At 45.7% G+C, this 15636-nt stretch overlaps 2 protein-coding genes across 3 annotated transcripts in view; one reads left to right on the plus strand and one right to left on the minus strand.

The window, feature by feature from the left end:
- Positions 1-13661, minus strand: part of LOC144720607 (uncharacterized) — a 35479-nt gene extending 21818 nt beyond the window's left edge. For both annotated transcript variants that reach the window (XM_078597466.1, XM_078597465.1), the window contains exon 1: positions 13571-13661. The gene's annotated coding sequence lies outside the window, so the exon portion shown is untranslated. The remainder of the gene's footprint in view (positions 1-13570) is intronic.
- The window catches only part of LOC144720608 (caspase-3-like), a 70453-nt gene that overhangs the window by 11465 nt on the left and 43352 nt on the right, over positions 1-15636 (plus strand). The window lies entirely within an intron of this gene.

Here is a 15636-nt window from a genome sequence, read left to right on the forward strand (position 1 = left end):
AACATTACGTTGCTTATGTCGTCCGTGAAATGTAGTGCTTCTGTGATATTCTTACACTGTAAGAATAGCGCAAATACCAAATATACTAAATGACTATTAAAACGTGCATTGAGAACACTGTAAAAAAAACACACAATGGGACACATTTTTCATGATAATTGACCAATGCGGGTATTCTTCGGTGTTAATAAACTGTTTTCCAACAGTAAATGTCCTGCGCTCCGAACGACGCTTAGTCATTGCCCTTATTGGAGGCATAAATTAATCCACCCACACGGTACTTTGGTTGTTTTCGTGACACAAACACAATGAGGTAAAAGCCTTTCTCCCTTCTCAAAAAGGTCATGGCCAGATTTGGCCATGATGTGCCTGCGTAAAAGGAAGCTGATTCACAGGGTCTGAAATCTAGCCCACTTTCGAGTGTAAAGGAGATACATCAATGAACGTACAGGACAGTGAATAAAAAAACATTTGACCAGATACATACCAGAGAATAGCTGCTTAACTGGTTGACTGTGCTGTTGCTATCAGCTTGTCCGAAATACTTCAAACAAACGTTCAACACCTCAATCGCACCCGAATGTACACATAAAATGCTCTGCATCAGAGCAGTGCGTGTGTGTGTGCAATGTGCACCACGTTACTATAGATATGCCACAGCGTGGGTAATTCAAAGAAAGCCTAACATATAAAGGCCCTCCCAAATACATAAAATATAATCACAGGCACTTCTTCTTCTTACCTCACATAATACAATGGAGGTTGGCAACGTTCTCGAAGAGAAGCTGTGGCCCAGACAGAATCTAGGGTCAGTATTCTTCACTTTCGCCGATAAGACATCAGCACCATTGGAACCTCATTTGCCAGTAAAAATATGATAATAGTTTTTTTTACCCTTCTATCTGGCAACAAAACTGACACCTTTTTACAAGGAGTCATGTTTACATAGACCACACTACCTGCAGTCATAATGCAAACAAAAAAAACCATAACTCTGATAATGTGCACTGTCCTTGAAGTGGACCAATCAACTTCAAGGACAGTGCACATTATCAGAGTTATGTTTTTTTTATCTGTTGCCAGATAGAAGGGTAAAAAAAACAATTATCAAGACATCAGCAGTGCGAGGGCCGTCACACTTTGGAAACCATTGGGGTTTGATAACACGATGATGGCAGAGGTATTTTCACATTTCAATATTGTCGGTGACTGCCTGTCAGGGGCCGCACTAAAGGCAACCAGGGACCGACAGTGGCCCATGGGCCTTGCAATGAAGTCCATTGATCTAAGTAATATCAGTACCATGGTTCCCCTGACAAATAGGGCTTTGTGTGGGAAATAAACCACCACGTAACTTTTCACATTATTACGCGGACAACTATGGACTCTGCTTTAAGCACAACACGAACAAAGCTAAATAATAAATGGTTCAAGTTGCATGCAGGTGTATAGCACCTGGATGCCCCATCACCAAAGAGCACGCAACTGGATAAAGTTCTCGGTTGTGTTTTCTGCTTGTATCGTGCGTTGTTTGCAATGTGCGCAGAGATAATCCTTAGTAACGGAGTTCAGTTGCCGAAGAAACTCGGAGCACGTGGAACAAAACATTGGATGTAATATCGAACAATACGCCCGCGGTACAAATGTCAAACACACTGGCGATCTGTACGGCACAGGAGCGAACACGTACGCAGTAGTAGCACACGCTGGGTTCTCGGCACCAGACGATGTGAAGACGTTTACCATTCAGTGTCGGTTGTGTGTTAAACAATGTGATGCTGAGAATTAGCCACACCCAATGGTGTATGTATGTTGAACTTCTTTCTCACCATACGTAGCCAGCTCACCGTGCTAATCGGAGTGACAAATTTGTTAAGCACATTTTTTTTTTACACAGGAATTAACACCTGGGCAATATACCAAATTCTCATTTATTTGTTTGTCTGCGCAGATAAAAAGGTTCGCGACAGAGGTAGGTGTCAGAATACAAAGGTGCGTACAATAAAACGGCATGTTAACCATGCTTCCTCAGCAACTACGATGTGTACAGGTACAGTAGTAGAATTTGAAGCTTTCGTGACTGCAAGGATTCATATTATTAGGTTTTTTCGGTAAAGTCACGTAGGTAAAAATTTTAAATTAATAAAAGTAAAATATTTTTATTTGACTTTTATTAATAAAACAATTTTCCCTACGTGACTTTACCGAAAAAAACCTAAGAATAGGTACAGTCCTGTTGTCAATCCACTGCTGGGTCAGGCCCTCCCACACGCCATAACAAAAATTTATATTTGTAAGGCGCAATTCATCCGTAGATCCCAACGCACCTTGTGGTTCTTGAGGGTTATTTAGTATGTGAAAGTGGACTAAGATTTTAGGGGTATAGAAATACACTGATAGAGTAACCCCACAGAAGCCTACAACACCTGCTCATATGACCTCACCCGTTCTCTTCTTTTAATGACACATTGGAATATGCCGCAAATAGTTTTACTTTCACTGTATTCTCCATTGCAGCTTCCAGTTTGGGTTAATATTCCATAAAATTACCAGTTTTATTTTATTTAACATATGGTCCTATCAACAAATATATACATTACTGTAATGCTACATGTTATACAATTATTGCGAAATATTTCCTTAATATGTTTGTATAATACCTTAAAAAGAATAAAAGTACAACTTCACATTGTGCCATTAATATACTGTACTACTGTTACAGTACTCATTATATGTAACATTTCGCTTTAAACTGCTTGTAATGAAACAATAATATATCGAAGGTTAAATTGCTATTGATAACCATATCTTAATTTGCATTTCCGTGTGCGAAATAATAATTGTGCAGCCTTTCTTGATCCAATACTGTAAGACCTCCCCTACCATGTCACATGGGTTGTTTGACCATACTTCACCGCACTGGTCAGTGCAGGTTGGTGAAGGATGGGACTAGTTCAAATATCACTCACCACTGATGTTATCCGTGACCGAAATTTGTATTCAGATTGATGGGTTTGCATCGCAGTTCACTAACCACGGTGCCAACTGCTTTCGCCCCTGCATTTTGTATTCCTAGCAACCACAAAAAATACCCACGGAAAAATGTTATCCCAACCATTCAACAGAGCCATTGGGATGTCTGTACACAAGGGGACACTTTTAAAATGAAATAAGATTGCTGCCCCACAGCTCGAAGAGAAAGCAAAACAAAAATGGAAAATGAAAGAATAATTGCAACAAACCTCATGCAACCCCTTTTTGTTTTGGTTTATTTCCCCCCCTCCAATGCATGCAGGACCATGAAGATAGGCGGCGTTTGCTGCCAAAAATGTGGGCACAACAACCGAGGTCAACAGGAAAAACCTTGTTAAAAAGTACTGTGCAGGCTGACATTGGTATAATGTCTAAACTGTGCCCGTGGTATAAAAAAAAAACATTAAATACCGATTCCTTTCAACAAGCCCATCTTATTTGAGCAATTAATTATTTCACCTCTTGTTTTCAATGCATTTTTTGAAAAAAGTTTGGCCTTGCAGTTTTGAAAATATGTTTTTGCTTTCACATTAAAAAACTACAGTACTGTACAAATAAACGCAATAGCGTCTGAGGTTTCAGCAGGTTTTTTTTCTTTCTTTCAAAACTCCGTGTTTACAAGGTTGTCGAGCTTCCCGCTTGACTCTATGAGGCCTAGACAGACGATCAATGATTGATTTGGGGGGGGGGGGGCGGTAGGACTGGCGACCTCCTTTATGACCAGGTCTCTTTGTAGAATCCCCGAGGTATCAATTTGGATGACCTTGTGTCGTGTAACAATAGGCCACGGCAGGAAAATAAGATGACGCTTGTTTCCTATAATATAGGAAATGGGAATGCCAACTATGGCACTCTGGGAATGTCGCTTGCTTCCCCCTTGGTTGACCCTGGCCATTAGGTACTCTGTGCTAGAGACCGAAGGGGTGGTCACTTGGGGATAGAAAGGGGCTCGCTTGGAGGCTTTGCCAGGATGGACCCTTAGGGGGTTATATTCTTAGGTTTTTTCGGTAAAGTCACGTAGGTAAAACATCAAAATTAATGAAAATAAAATAAAACAAAAAGAGACTTGTGTTGCCTCCGAAACGTCGTGATTTTTGTTTTATTTTATTTTCATTAATTTTGATGTTTTACCTACGTGACTTTACCGAAAAAACCTAAGAATATGATTCCTTGCAGTCACGAAAGCTTCAAATCTAGACCTTAGGGGGTTGGTGTCAGGGGGTAGTTGCTGCTAATGCATGCTGCCCCTTGGCATTAGTTCTCCTGCACTTGGCTTATCATGTCTCACAGGGTGATGCCAGGTTCCCACGTATCTGGCCCCAGAATGCAATGCAACTTCAAAGTTTAATTCCTGTGGAGAGCAGTAGTGTAGCGGTTAGTGCGCTTGTGCTAAGAACCCGGTGACCCGAGTTCGATTCCCGCTCATGGCCAACACCAGTGGCGATTATTTGAACAGGTGCCTCTCCTAGATCGATTCAGCCTGAAATGAGTACCTAGTGTGATGTGTAAACATTGCCACTAAGGAGACAAAGGTGGCCGGGCGTGGTGTTGCCGTGCCAGCCTTCATTAGGTGCTTGCTAACAGCACTTGCCCCAACAGCCTGTTAAGACTATACGGGGGATAAATGTGTCTTTGTTTGTGACGCCAATGTTCCAAATCGAAAGTTCACGTAACTTCTGACCGAATCTCTCACCATACTGAAATGCTGATCTTGATTTTAATGCACTGAAACTCATCTTATGCACTGCCCTTTGACACATGATTCCAATTATATCGAGCCTCAAATAAATCTGTGAAAATTACATTGTTGTATATGCATAGTTACAGTATAAGATTATCGGCGACTTAAAAATATCCACTGCAGCAGGTGGGCACTGTCCGATGGACAACCTGGAAAACACTTCCGCATCGGGCTGTCAGCCACCAGGAAAATATAGTAGGTTTTTTCGGTAAAGTCACGTAGGTAAAAAATAAAATTAATAAAAGTAAAATTAAATAAAAAATCACGACGTTTCGGAGGCAACACAAGCTTCCGTCTTCAGGTGGAACCGTCACAGCACGATTGCTGTATCAAGTAAAAAAAAAGGCAGTAGTATATCAAATGGGGCCTTTAATTTGCTCAATACATCCACAATACACTGCACAGGTATGACCAACTTAAAATATTAGTCACTCAATTTGAGGATGAGATTTAAGCGCAAAGCGATGAGCGGTGTATGTGGCCAGATTTTTATAACTTTTTTTAAATTGGACACACGTTTGGGGTGTATTTTACTCTTTAGTGTCTCATAATCCAGAGAATTCAGTCCGTATACAGTAAGTAAGATACAGTATTCAAATATACCATTGGCCTCATTCATAAGCGACTTAAATACTGTAAGCACGATTTATTGTGTTTACCCTCCACAAAGTGATCAAGATGCTGAGTAAACTGTTTTTTTACACATTTTATTTAATTATACTACGTATAAGCAAAAAAAGTACTATCAAGGTCAAAAGCCGTGACCAAATTATGCCTTTAAATGCCTTTGTAAATGCAAATTCACCGTTTTATATTCGAACTGAATTAGGTTGGGGTTTCCCCCCCCATCAAGCATGCCAGCATCAAAAAGTATTCGACATCATGATAGTGATCTGCAATAAAGTTGGTGTTTAATTTGCCAATCAGGGGGTTTTACACCCGTCCGATTTCCCTTCTTCAAACGCTCAGGGATTTACCGCTCACACGTCAGAGCCTCAATTTGCATCGAACAGTACTTTTTTTTTGGCAAGACAATTTACAGTTTACATTCATTAATGTCACCTTCAAAAAACGTTATCACGGCGCACATATGACACATGGTGTAAAGGCAGGTTTGGGCATGCAGGCAAAAACAAATCGATTTTTGTAAATGCACAGGGGTCAATTGCCAATCCTCTGCTGGGTGACAGCCTCCCCCCACGGTGTTATGGGGTCATCGGGGTAAGTCACTATACTTCACCATGCTGGTCTGTGTATGTTAGTAGTGAGGGTATGGAGCTTAGACATGAGAGCAACACAAGTCCAGTAGAGAACAATGGACTTTGTTTTGTTACACTGCCGTCCACCAGCCACTCGCACCGGCTGGGCATGGTGCTGGTCACCCATCCCAGGCACTATTGGGGAACCTCGCAGCAGCATCTGACATGGCAATATAAATCGAGGCGAAAAAAAATGTGAGCCTGCTCAACTCCGTTCCTGAAGCTCCCCAACACGTGGAGCAAAAACACGCCAAGGATCGTGCCAAACAACGCTCGGCACACTTAACAACCCGGACAAATGGGCGATTTAACAGAATGTATATCTTTTGATTTAAAGCTTTCGTGATTTCCCTTCTACGTGACTTTACCGAAAGAACCAAGAATATACAATGTATATCGTATATTATAAATTAGACGAATTAGAACGGGTCTTGAGTCCGAACTGAAATAGCACAAAGCATCCTAATTACAGCCAGTCAGGGGAAAGTTATTCCACAAAAAAGAGCGGCAGTGTTTGGAGGTTGAAGGGAAGTTGAGGATGTGGTCTTTGCTGCCTGTTTTGCAGTACAGTACTCACGCTGCATGCACGCAGTTCCGTATACCGAAAACAACACCAAACATTGCATTGACATACTGTAGTTGTGTCGTAGGTGGCTGGTGGGGTTATGGAAGCTTATTGCAAGGTGCCAGATCAGAGCACTGCACGCACACACATGTACCACTGTTGGGGTGGAGGGGTAGTCGCACAATAGTTTGCAACCATTAGCCTGGTGACCCAAATTCCATTTCTGGACACGGTTCACATTCGTGGGGAGCAATATCCGAAACCGGTTCTGGGCCCTGCCTTCACCATCCGGCAATGACCAGCCTGTTAAGCATGGTCAAACAACGCCAATGACCCGACACAGCATGGAGAGGCTTCCATATTGTGTATGTATGTAGAGTTATATTGTAAACAAAAGCTGTGTTTTATATCTGTACTTGAACACTTTATCATGAATTCGCTCAAACATTATTTTATTTAGATTGTTTTGCCACTTTGCATTTTTCTAAACGTCAATCTTTCAGAGCACATCTTATACGCAAGGACACCCTTGCACAAACATATTTTTGTCCCAATGGCCACTCCCCTGGACATGAATGTCCACGCATATATAGATAGTATAGCACACATGTATTGTAATTATAATTTAAACTAAAACTAAACTATTTTTTATTTAACCAGGTAAGGCCCACTGAGCTATATAGCTCTTTTTCAGAAGTGACATGGTCACAAATGATAGCTCAATGAAGTGGCTTATTAAGTTGGAAATGTATATCAGCCAAATATTGCAAACGCATGTTTTTAAATGTGGAGGGGAAAACCGGAGGACCCAGAGAAAAATCAACGCCACCAGGGAGAGAACACGGAAACTACAAATATACACAGCAGGCGTCGGGATCAAACCCACGACCTCCTGTATACCAGGCGAGGGAGTTAACATCTCGCCACAATTTACCTTTGTCCATATCACCCAGAATGAGCCAAATCTCATCAAATCTTGGAAAACAAGCAGGTTAGCGCTTGGATGCGGGACCAACTTGCACAGCCGGTTGTTATAGGCTGTGGAACTGTGTGGTGGGCAGCACAGTGCAGAAAAATCCACTGTTGTACTGTACTTATATGCTCGTTTATCTTCACAAACCGACACTGACGAGCAAGGGGATGTATGGCCAAATAGCCAGACGCTAGCTAATACATCGTGCGGAGAGGCATCAATGTGCGTTTACAAATTTTCCAAAACGTGCAATTGAATTGTCCCTGGTGTATATCACTGTTTTACTAAAACAATATATACAGGGAGTTTTCATAATTTTAATCGCATTTGTTTTTGCCCGGTGGCATTTTATTTTATTAGGCTCTTTAAACATAGGCCTCCACGACCTGCACGGCATGGATAGGTCATCATCCGGCAGTGGGCCGCCAGAATACTGTAACATGGACACGTATTTATAATTCAGGAATGTTTTCAAGAATGTTGACTGATACATAGCATGCTACAGAATGCATGGGGGATGCACACCAACTGGGACAGGATCACGTGGGACAGGATCACGTATGGCATGTGCAAGAGCCGAGCGGGCACGCGGTGCATGACACGCGTGTTTGGGGAAGTGCAAGGGGGGACCGTGTGGATAACAACACGCACTTTCGCAAGCGGTCACACACACACAGTATATACACACACACATACTGTACATGTAAATTAACCCACAAACACCACGCATACCCTGGCATGTAACACCCGCCATTCGATACTAAGTGGTGGTGATATAACCACAGCGCTTGTGCCTTGCTAGGTGCACCTTGAGGCCATGAGAAATATGAAAGGCATGCTGGCAGATCACAGGACAAACACAGGTTGTTATGGGTTGACTGAGATGACCGACAGATGCACCACCTGTGATCCCCACTGCAAACCTGCTGCGTTTTAACCGCCTGGCACTGTGCTCGTTGTTGTGAGTGTTGCTTCTCTGCCCTCCGTTGCCCAATAGCGTCCTTCATGAGCCTCCTCCAGAGGGTGATTTTGACTCTACTGGTACCGGTCATCGGCAAGTTCAATCAGCTCCACATCCTCCTGTAACTGCATCATCCCATCTACTTTCCAGACCACCCTTCGCCCATTGATCCCCCTCTATCAGGCCAAACAGAAGCTGATTGGGCATGCAGTGGCTAGGCATGTGGGCTACATGACCAAGCCAAAGCAGCCTTGCCTGCCAGAGGAGCTCACCGATTGATGGGACTGCGTCCAGATCTTTCAAGGATCTGCAAGCTCACACAATCCAGTCTGGTTAAACCAAGTGCTACACAGCGTTATGCAGCTTATGAAACATGCCACTTGACTGACTCCGTGGGACCTCCGCTGGCAAACCAGAGCTGGCTATACACGCACTCCCTAGGTACGGAAACCTCTCCATCATTCATGGGAAGTTGCGCTGATAGAGTAATTTGATGGCATAAAATACACAGGCAGGTGCTTTGTTTTTGTGCGGCTGATGGTAAGGCCCCATCCATCTCTTAGTGGCATACTCCAGGTTCACCAGTAGAGTCTCCAACTCCTCAGAGTGAGCAGCAATTGCAAGACCATCGGCATACAGAACATGGTTGACCAATATGAAGCCATCCTGTGACTGCACCCTGGCATCGATAAGCCTCCAATTGTATCTGTATGAGATGGAAATGTCTCCATTACAACCGTGGAAAGCATATCGAACTATGTGGTTAAACAAAATGTCAAATAGTATAGGGACCAGAAGACATCCCTGTTGCACACCAAGGTGAATGGCTTGCCCAACACCATGAAGGTCCTTGATGAATGGAAGCATGGGGCCAAGGACCCAGAAAACACGAACAATAACCAAAAGCCTTGACCTAATGATGGTAGCATAGGCTTTGACCATTGCAATAAAGCAGAGATGTAGGTATTGTTCATATTCTCTACACCTCTGCTGTAACAAAGAATATGGCGTGCCTAGCAAGATGATGCTGAATAATCCTTTCCAAGAGCTTTCCCGGTAGGTGCTGTAATCAATGCGATCCCCCTTTGTAAAAATGGGGCACCATCACGCTGGTATATACATAGGCAAATATGCACACACGGAAAGACAGATGCACAAGATACAAATATAACAACACATACAAGTGAACCCTGAAGCACACACACACACAAAGGCAAAAAGCCAAAGGCACACATTCTGAGTAACAAGACATTACACATATCGTCACACACGTTTAGCGAGAGCACACATACATAACCTGATTCCCACCTCTACCATTCTGTGACTGCCTAACCATTATAAAATACCCTGGGCGCCTAGCCAAGCCCTAATAGGAGGGGGGGGGAACTAAAAACACAACACAAGCAGCTTAATTCTCTATGAATAGGGCATCTCAGCTGCCAAAGGGTTAGGATTGTGGGGAGGCGAGATAAAACGATGATGCGAGTGGTGGTTTGATGAAGGCAATGCCGATAAATGGCCAGGATCGGATGAAGGAAGATAAGGAGGGAGGAGAGATGGTTGTTGTTGAGGTGTAAAGAGGTGGGAAACGTCCGTGTGTATTAATATTGTTGATCTATCATTGAGAAAGATGGTCCAGGATAAGGGCGATGTCATGACGTGTGTCAAGTCGGTGGGGTTAGAAACATCCAAACAATCTGGAATGTTCGTCGGATCACAAGCGCACATGTGGTCTAAAACAAATGGTTGTAAGCTAACATGCCACGGTATTTTTTACGCAGGGTTTAAAAAAAAAACATGATAGCAAACTGCTTGCGCAAACATAAATCATCGGACACATTCCTCATCTTGTTAGCTGTAGCGAATATGTACATTTCATAGCAAACAACAGATGATTCATACATTCACAGTAAACACAATCGTACAGCGCTACCACACACAGTACAGTCTAACACAACAAAAGCTATCAAATGTATTTTTTAAAATGTAAAATGTGTTAATCCCCTATGCCTACAGCAGTGAATGACTTGTTTACGCAGTTAACTGTAGCGGCATATGTAACATACTGTGTACACAGAGCAGTAACATACGTAACATGTGCACAGCATGGCAAGTGTTGTGATGAACCCCATACTTCGCTGGTAAGACGTCTTCATGCAGCAGTGGGTAGACTGCCCTGATAAATGTCAACTTTAATTGATGGGTGGTGCATAGAAAGAACTCTGTTGTGTTATTTACTGAATAGCAGTGTGCTTATGAAACAAACAAGTATAATGGAATGGTATACTAATCGATAGAAAAATATTGTATTGTTATAACCGACTATGTTTACGCTGTGCACATGCTTTAGCCAGTACTTAATAAGGACAAGTTCAGTACCACTTTACCCAAATATACACTTACTACACAGTACTAACAAGACTGCATATACAGTAAGCATTACTGTGTGTACATATACGCATACGTGTCAAAAATGAACAATACTTTGCAGACATCTGACAATCCCATTTGCTGGATAAAGTCCTCCGCATATTGCGTCAATCACGGGCGGTTTTTTTGACTATACTTCACCACGACGGTCAGTGGTGTGGTTGGTGGTGATGAAGTGGTGTGGTTGGTGATGATTAAGTGGGTGATGGTGGTGATGATGAAGTGGTGTGGTTGGTGATGATGAAGTGGTGTGGTTGGTGATGATGAAGTGGGTGATGGTGGTGTTGAAGTGGGTGGTGGTGGTGATGATGAAGTGGTGTGGTTGGTGATGATGAAGTGGTGTGGTTGGTGATGATGAAGTGGGTGATGGTGGTGATGAAGTGGGTGGTGGTGGTGGTGATGAAGTGGTGTGGTTGGTGGTGATGAAGTGGGTGATGGTGGTGATGATGAAGTGGTGTGGTTGGTGATGATGAAGTGGTGTGGTTGGTGATGATGAAGTGGGTGATGGTGGTGTTGAAGTGGGTGGTGGTGGTGATTAAGTGGTTGGTGGTGATTAAGTGGGTGATGGTGGTGATTAAGTGTGTGGTGGTGATTAGAGGCCGATCGAAATTGAATTTCTGGTTTCGGCCGAAAACGAAACCAGACCGAAAGTTAAAAATTGACTTTCGGCCGAAACCAAAAGTTAACTTTTTGGTTTCGGCCGAAACAGAAACTATGCCGACAGAGGCCATTTGCCAACTTTCGGCGCCGAAACAGAATTTCGATCAGCCTCTTAATTGTCAGACTTCTTATCTCGGTATCAACACGCGTGTAGACTGAAGCGAACGCAACACATCAAGCCAAGGCGGGCAGGCAGGCTGGGAACAGGCAACAGAGGCACTTTGATGTCGTCCTGCCAAAGAGACACTCCACCCACGGATGGAGATGCAGGCTGCCGTCTGTTGACCGCTCGTATATACATTAGCAGACCATCGTTGCGGCTGTAACATCGTTCCCAAGCTGCTGCTGCTGACGTGTCTGTGTGTTTGCAGCCTATCGCATAGGATTGCCTAGCGCCGACTGACCGGCCGATAGGCAGAGTGATAGACTTAGCACTAGCGTTATATTCTAAAAAAAAACAGATCTTCCATTGACGACCGAAAGTCAATATCAGTTTCGGCCGAAACCGAAACCAGACCGAAAGTAAAAAAAAATGACTTTCGGCCGAAACTGAAAGTGGTCATTTGCCAACTTTCGGCCGAAACCAAAACCGAAACCGAATTTCGGTCGGCCTCTAGTGGTGATGATGAAGTGGATGGTGGTAATGTGGGGGGGGGGGCAAGGTCGGATATCGGTCGCCGCCTGATGATGTTAATTAACCCCGCGGTGTGGAATTGAACTCGGGTGTCCAGGTTCTGAGTGAAGGCGCGTAACAAACACTTCGCCCCACGCCAACACGCCGCCCTCGTTACGCAGCAATGGAACACACACACACGTTGATATTTATCAGTACTTAGGGGCAGTCCATAAATGACGTCACGCACCTGGGGGGGGGGGGGGTCAGACATTTGTGACGATGTGTGACGACGGGGGGGGGGGGGTTGAGAAATGTGACGTCACATCAAAATGCGCAACTTTAAATATGTATAGACAACACGTTCTACTTAATTAAACAGACTTTTTAATAAATGTTTTCTCCTACAACATCAGAGTGCTGCGCCACATTAAATACGCACTACAATGGCAATAGTTTAAAGTGATTTCAAGCATGTTTTATTTTTTTTTGGGAGGGGAGAGCTTTGTGACGTCATATTTGAGGGGGGGTCTGACTTTTTGTGACGCCGTGTGACTAGGGGGGGGGGTCAAAAATCGTCCAAAATCGCGTGACGTCATTTATGGACGACCCCTTATGAAACCAAACGACATCTACTACTACAACTAAAATAAATACACATCCGTGGGATAAACACAGCGCACGTGGCTTATCGCTTTGGATGGGGTGCCCACCACCACCACCGTGCATGACCCAGGTGCTATAGGCAGCGTGGACATGACCCAGGTGCTATAGGCAGCGTGGGCAGCAGGGGGCAGTGCGGCAAAAAAACCCTCCACTGTTGATTTTCGCTCTCTCCCCGCTCAACATTCACCACAAACCCACCCGCAGCACTGACCCGCGCGGTGAAGTATGGTCAAGCAAACGATGAGTAGGGGGGGGGGGGTCGTCATCCAGCAGTGGACCAGAGAGAAATACTTAACAGCATGTCACCGATAGTGGACTGTGTAGTACTGCCCCGGCATGCTGCAAACGACGATGTTACACGCTTGCGAGTAGTACTACTACCACTACATTGTGTCTACTCAGCACAATGTACAGAGTACTTCATCTGTATACTACACACACACATATACTGTTTACATAATGCATTTAAAACACATTACCTTATGCTAACCGGATCGCACTTGCGTTTGCTTAACACTGTAGACTTTACCCCCCCGTCGCATGACACTCAACACGCATGGTCCAAGTGTGGACAAGTACAGTATCCTGATGTGCGCACGTGTAACACACGGGGTGAGGGCAAGTGCTTGCGTGCTGTCACTGCTGCCTGAGCCCCACACGTCTTCTTACCTGCCCAGCCGGGACTTTGACGCGAGAGGAGAGCGAAGGAGACGACGACTGTCGATGGATGGACGCGCGCAAACTCCACCCCGAGTGTGCGTAGCGCTGCGTTTTGCTTATCAGTGGGAACCACCCTCCTCCCCCTCCACCCTCCCCTCCATCCCCCTTCCACCCTCCCCTCCATCCCCCTTCCACCCTCCCCTCCATCTCCACCCTCCCCTCCATCCCCCTCCTCCCCTCCAACCCCTCCACCCTCCCCTCCATCCCCCTCCACCCTCCCCTCCATCCCCCTTCCACCCTCCCCTCTATCCCCCTTCCACCCTCCACTCCATCCCCCTCCACCCTCCCCTCCATCCCCCTTCCACCCCCCCCCTCCACCATCCCCTCCATCCCCCTTCCACCCTCCCCTCATCCCCCTTCCACCCTCCCCTCCATCCCCCTCCGCCCTCCCCTTTCGACCCTCCCCAAACCCCCACCCTCCCCACCCAAACCGAAACCACCTCCCCACCCAAACACCATCTTCCCACTGCCACTACCCCACCCTCCTCCCCAATGACCCCCACCCTCCCCATGGACCCCACCCTCCCCAATGACCCCCACCCTCCCCATGGACCCCCACCCTCCCCAATGACCCCCACCCTCCCCATGGACCCCCACCCTCCCCAATGACCCCCACCCTCCCCATGGACCCCCACCCTCCCCAATGACCCCCCCACCTTTCCAAACAATTTCTACCCCCAACTCTCTCCTCCCTCCATCCTCTATCAGCCTCCCACCTCCCAGCTCTATCACCCACCCTCCTCTACTCACCCCAATCCCATCACCATCCGTACCACCAATCCCTTGCCCTCCATCTATCCGCCTTTCCTCACCCTTCTACCCCCCACCCTTCCATCCACCTACACCTCCAAATAGCAACCCACCCGCCCTCCAAACCTCAACACCCTCCCTCCTCTACTACCTCAATCCCTCGCCCTCCTACCCTAACAATCCCCGCACCCTCCCAGCCTCTATCAGCACCAGCCCAGTGCCCACCCCCAACCCAGCCTCCCTCCATCCACTGAACCAACCACCACCACCACCCTCCTCCTCCCCACCACTTTACGCCAGAAACAATGCGGAACGCGTGCTCCATTGGCGGTACACACTGCACGTGATTGCTGTCTCGCCCATTGCACCCCCCCCCCCACCACGTCCACGCTGTCGTGTTGAGCAAATCATCAGGAATCTAGTTTCTCTTGCGTTCATGTCCCCTGCAGCCCTAACCCCCCTCCCTCCCTTCACCCATTCTTGTTGACGAAAGCTCCAGTTTCTCTTGCGTTATTTTGTTTCCACCCTTGTCTCTGCCTTCACCGTGGTGGTTTATTCTCTAGACTATCACGATAATATTGGTGCGCACAGTTGGCAAAGTGTGGGTACTTGAACCTAACTCGTCTTTTGAGACGTCTGATCAGCGTGGAAAAGCAGGCCAAGATCACCTCTACAGCCACTCTCAATCACTCAAAAGCTCCACCTAGTGGAGGCCCTTCTCTCAGCAGAGGGTGAGCGGGCAGTGTAATACCTGCCGCATTTTTATCTGCACCCAAGCATACAGTTTCCATAGACTATAAATCGTTGACACTACATATGTATGTATGTTGAATCTCTTTCGCACCGTACGTAGTCGGCCGTGCTAATTAACGTGTTACTGCCAGATTCCACCCTATCTCGACAGATCTTGAAAGCTTAAGCAGGGATGAGCCTGGACCGTGGATCGTGATGCCCATTCACAGAAGGGTTTATAGACTAATAGACTGCAGGGCTGGCTTGGTGGACAGTGGAGGACTGTGTTGTCCAGTACTCATGCTCCAACGTATATGCACCCTGTATTCACCAACCCGCACTGACCAGCATGGAGGAGTTTAGTGAAATAACTCCCAAGGCCTGCTGAGTGTGGATAGGCCCTCAGCCAGCAGTGGATTGACTGACGCAGGGTACACATTTACCACACGAAGTTACTGCTTTTAATGACAAAGGACACATATTGCAGTGCATTAGCTAATCTTTAACTTAATCCTCTCCACCCATCTCCACTA

The sequence above is a fragment of the Lampetra planeri genome, chromosome 9 (assembly GCF_965212315.1).
Source record: "Lampetra planeri chromosome 9, kcLamPlan1.2.h2, whole genome shotgun sequence".
In the NCBI taxonomy this organism is placed as follows: Eukaryota; Metazoa; Chordata; class Hyperoartia; order Petromyzontiformes; family Petromyzontidae; genus Lampetra; species Lampetra planeri.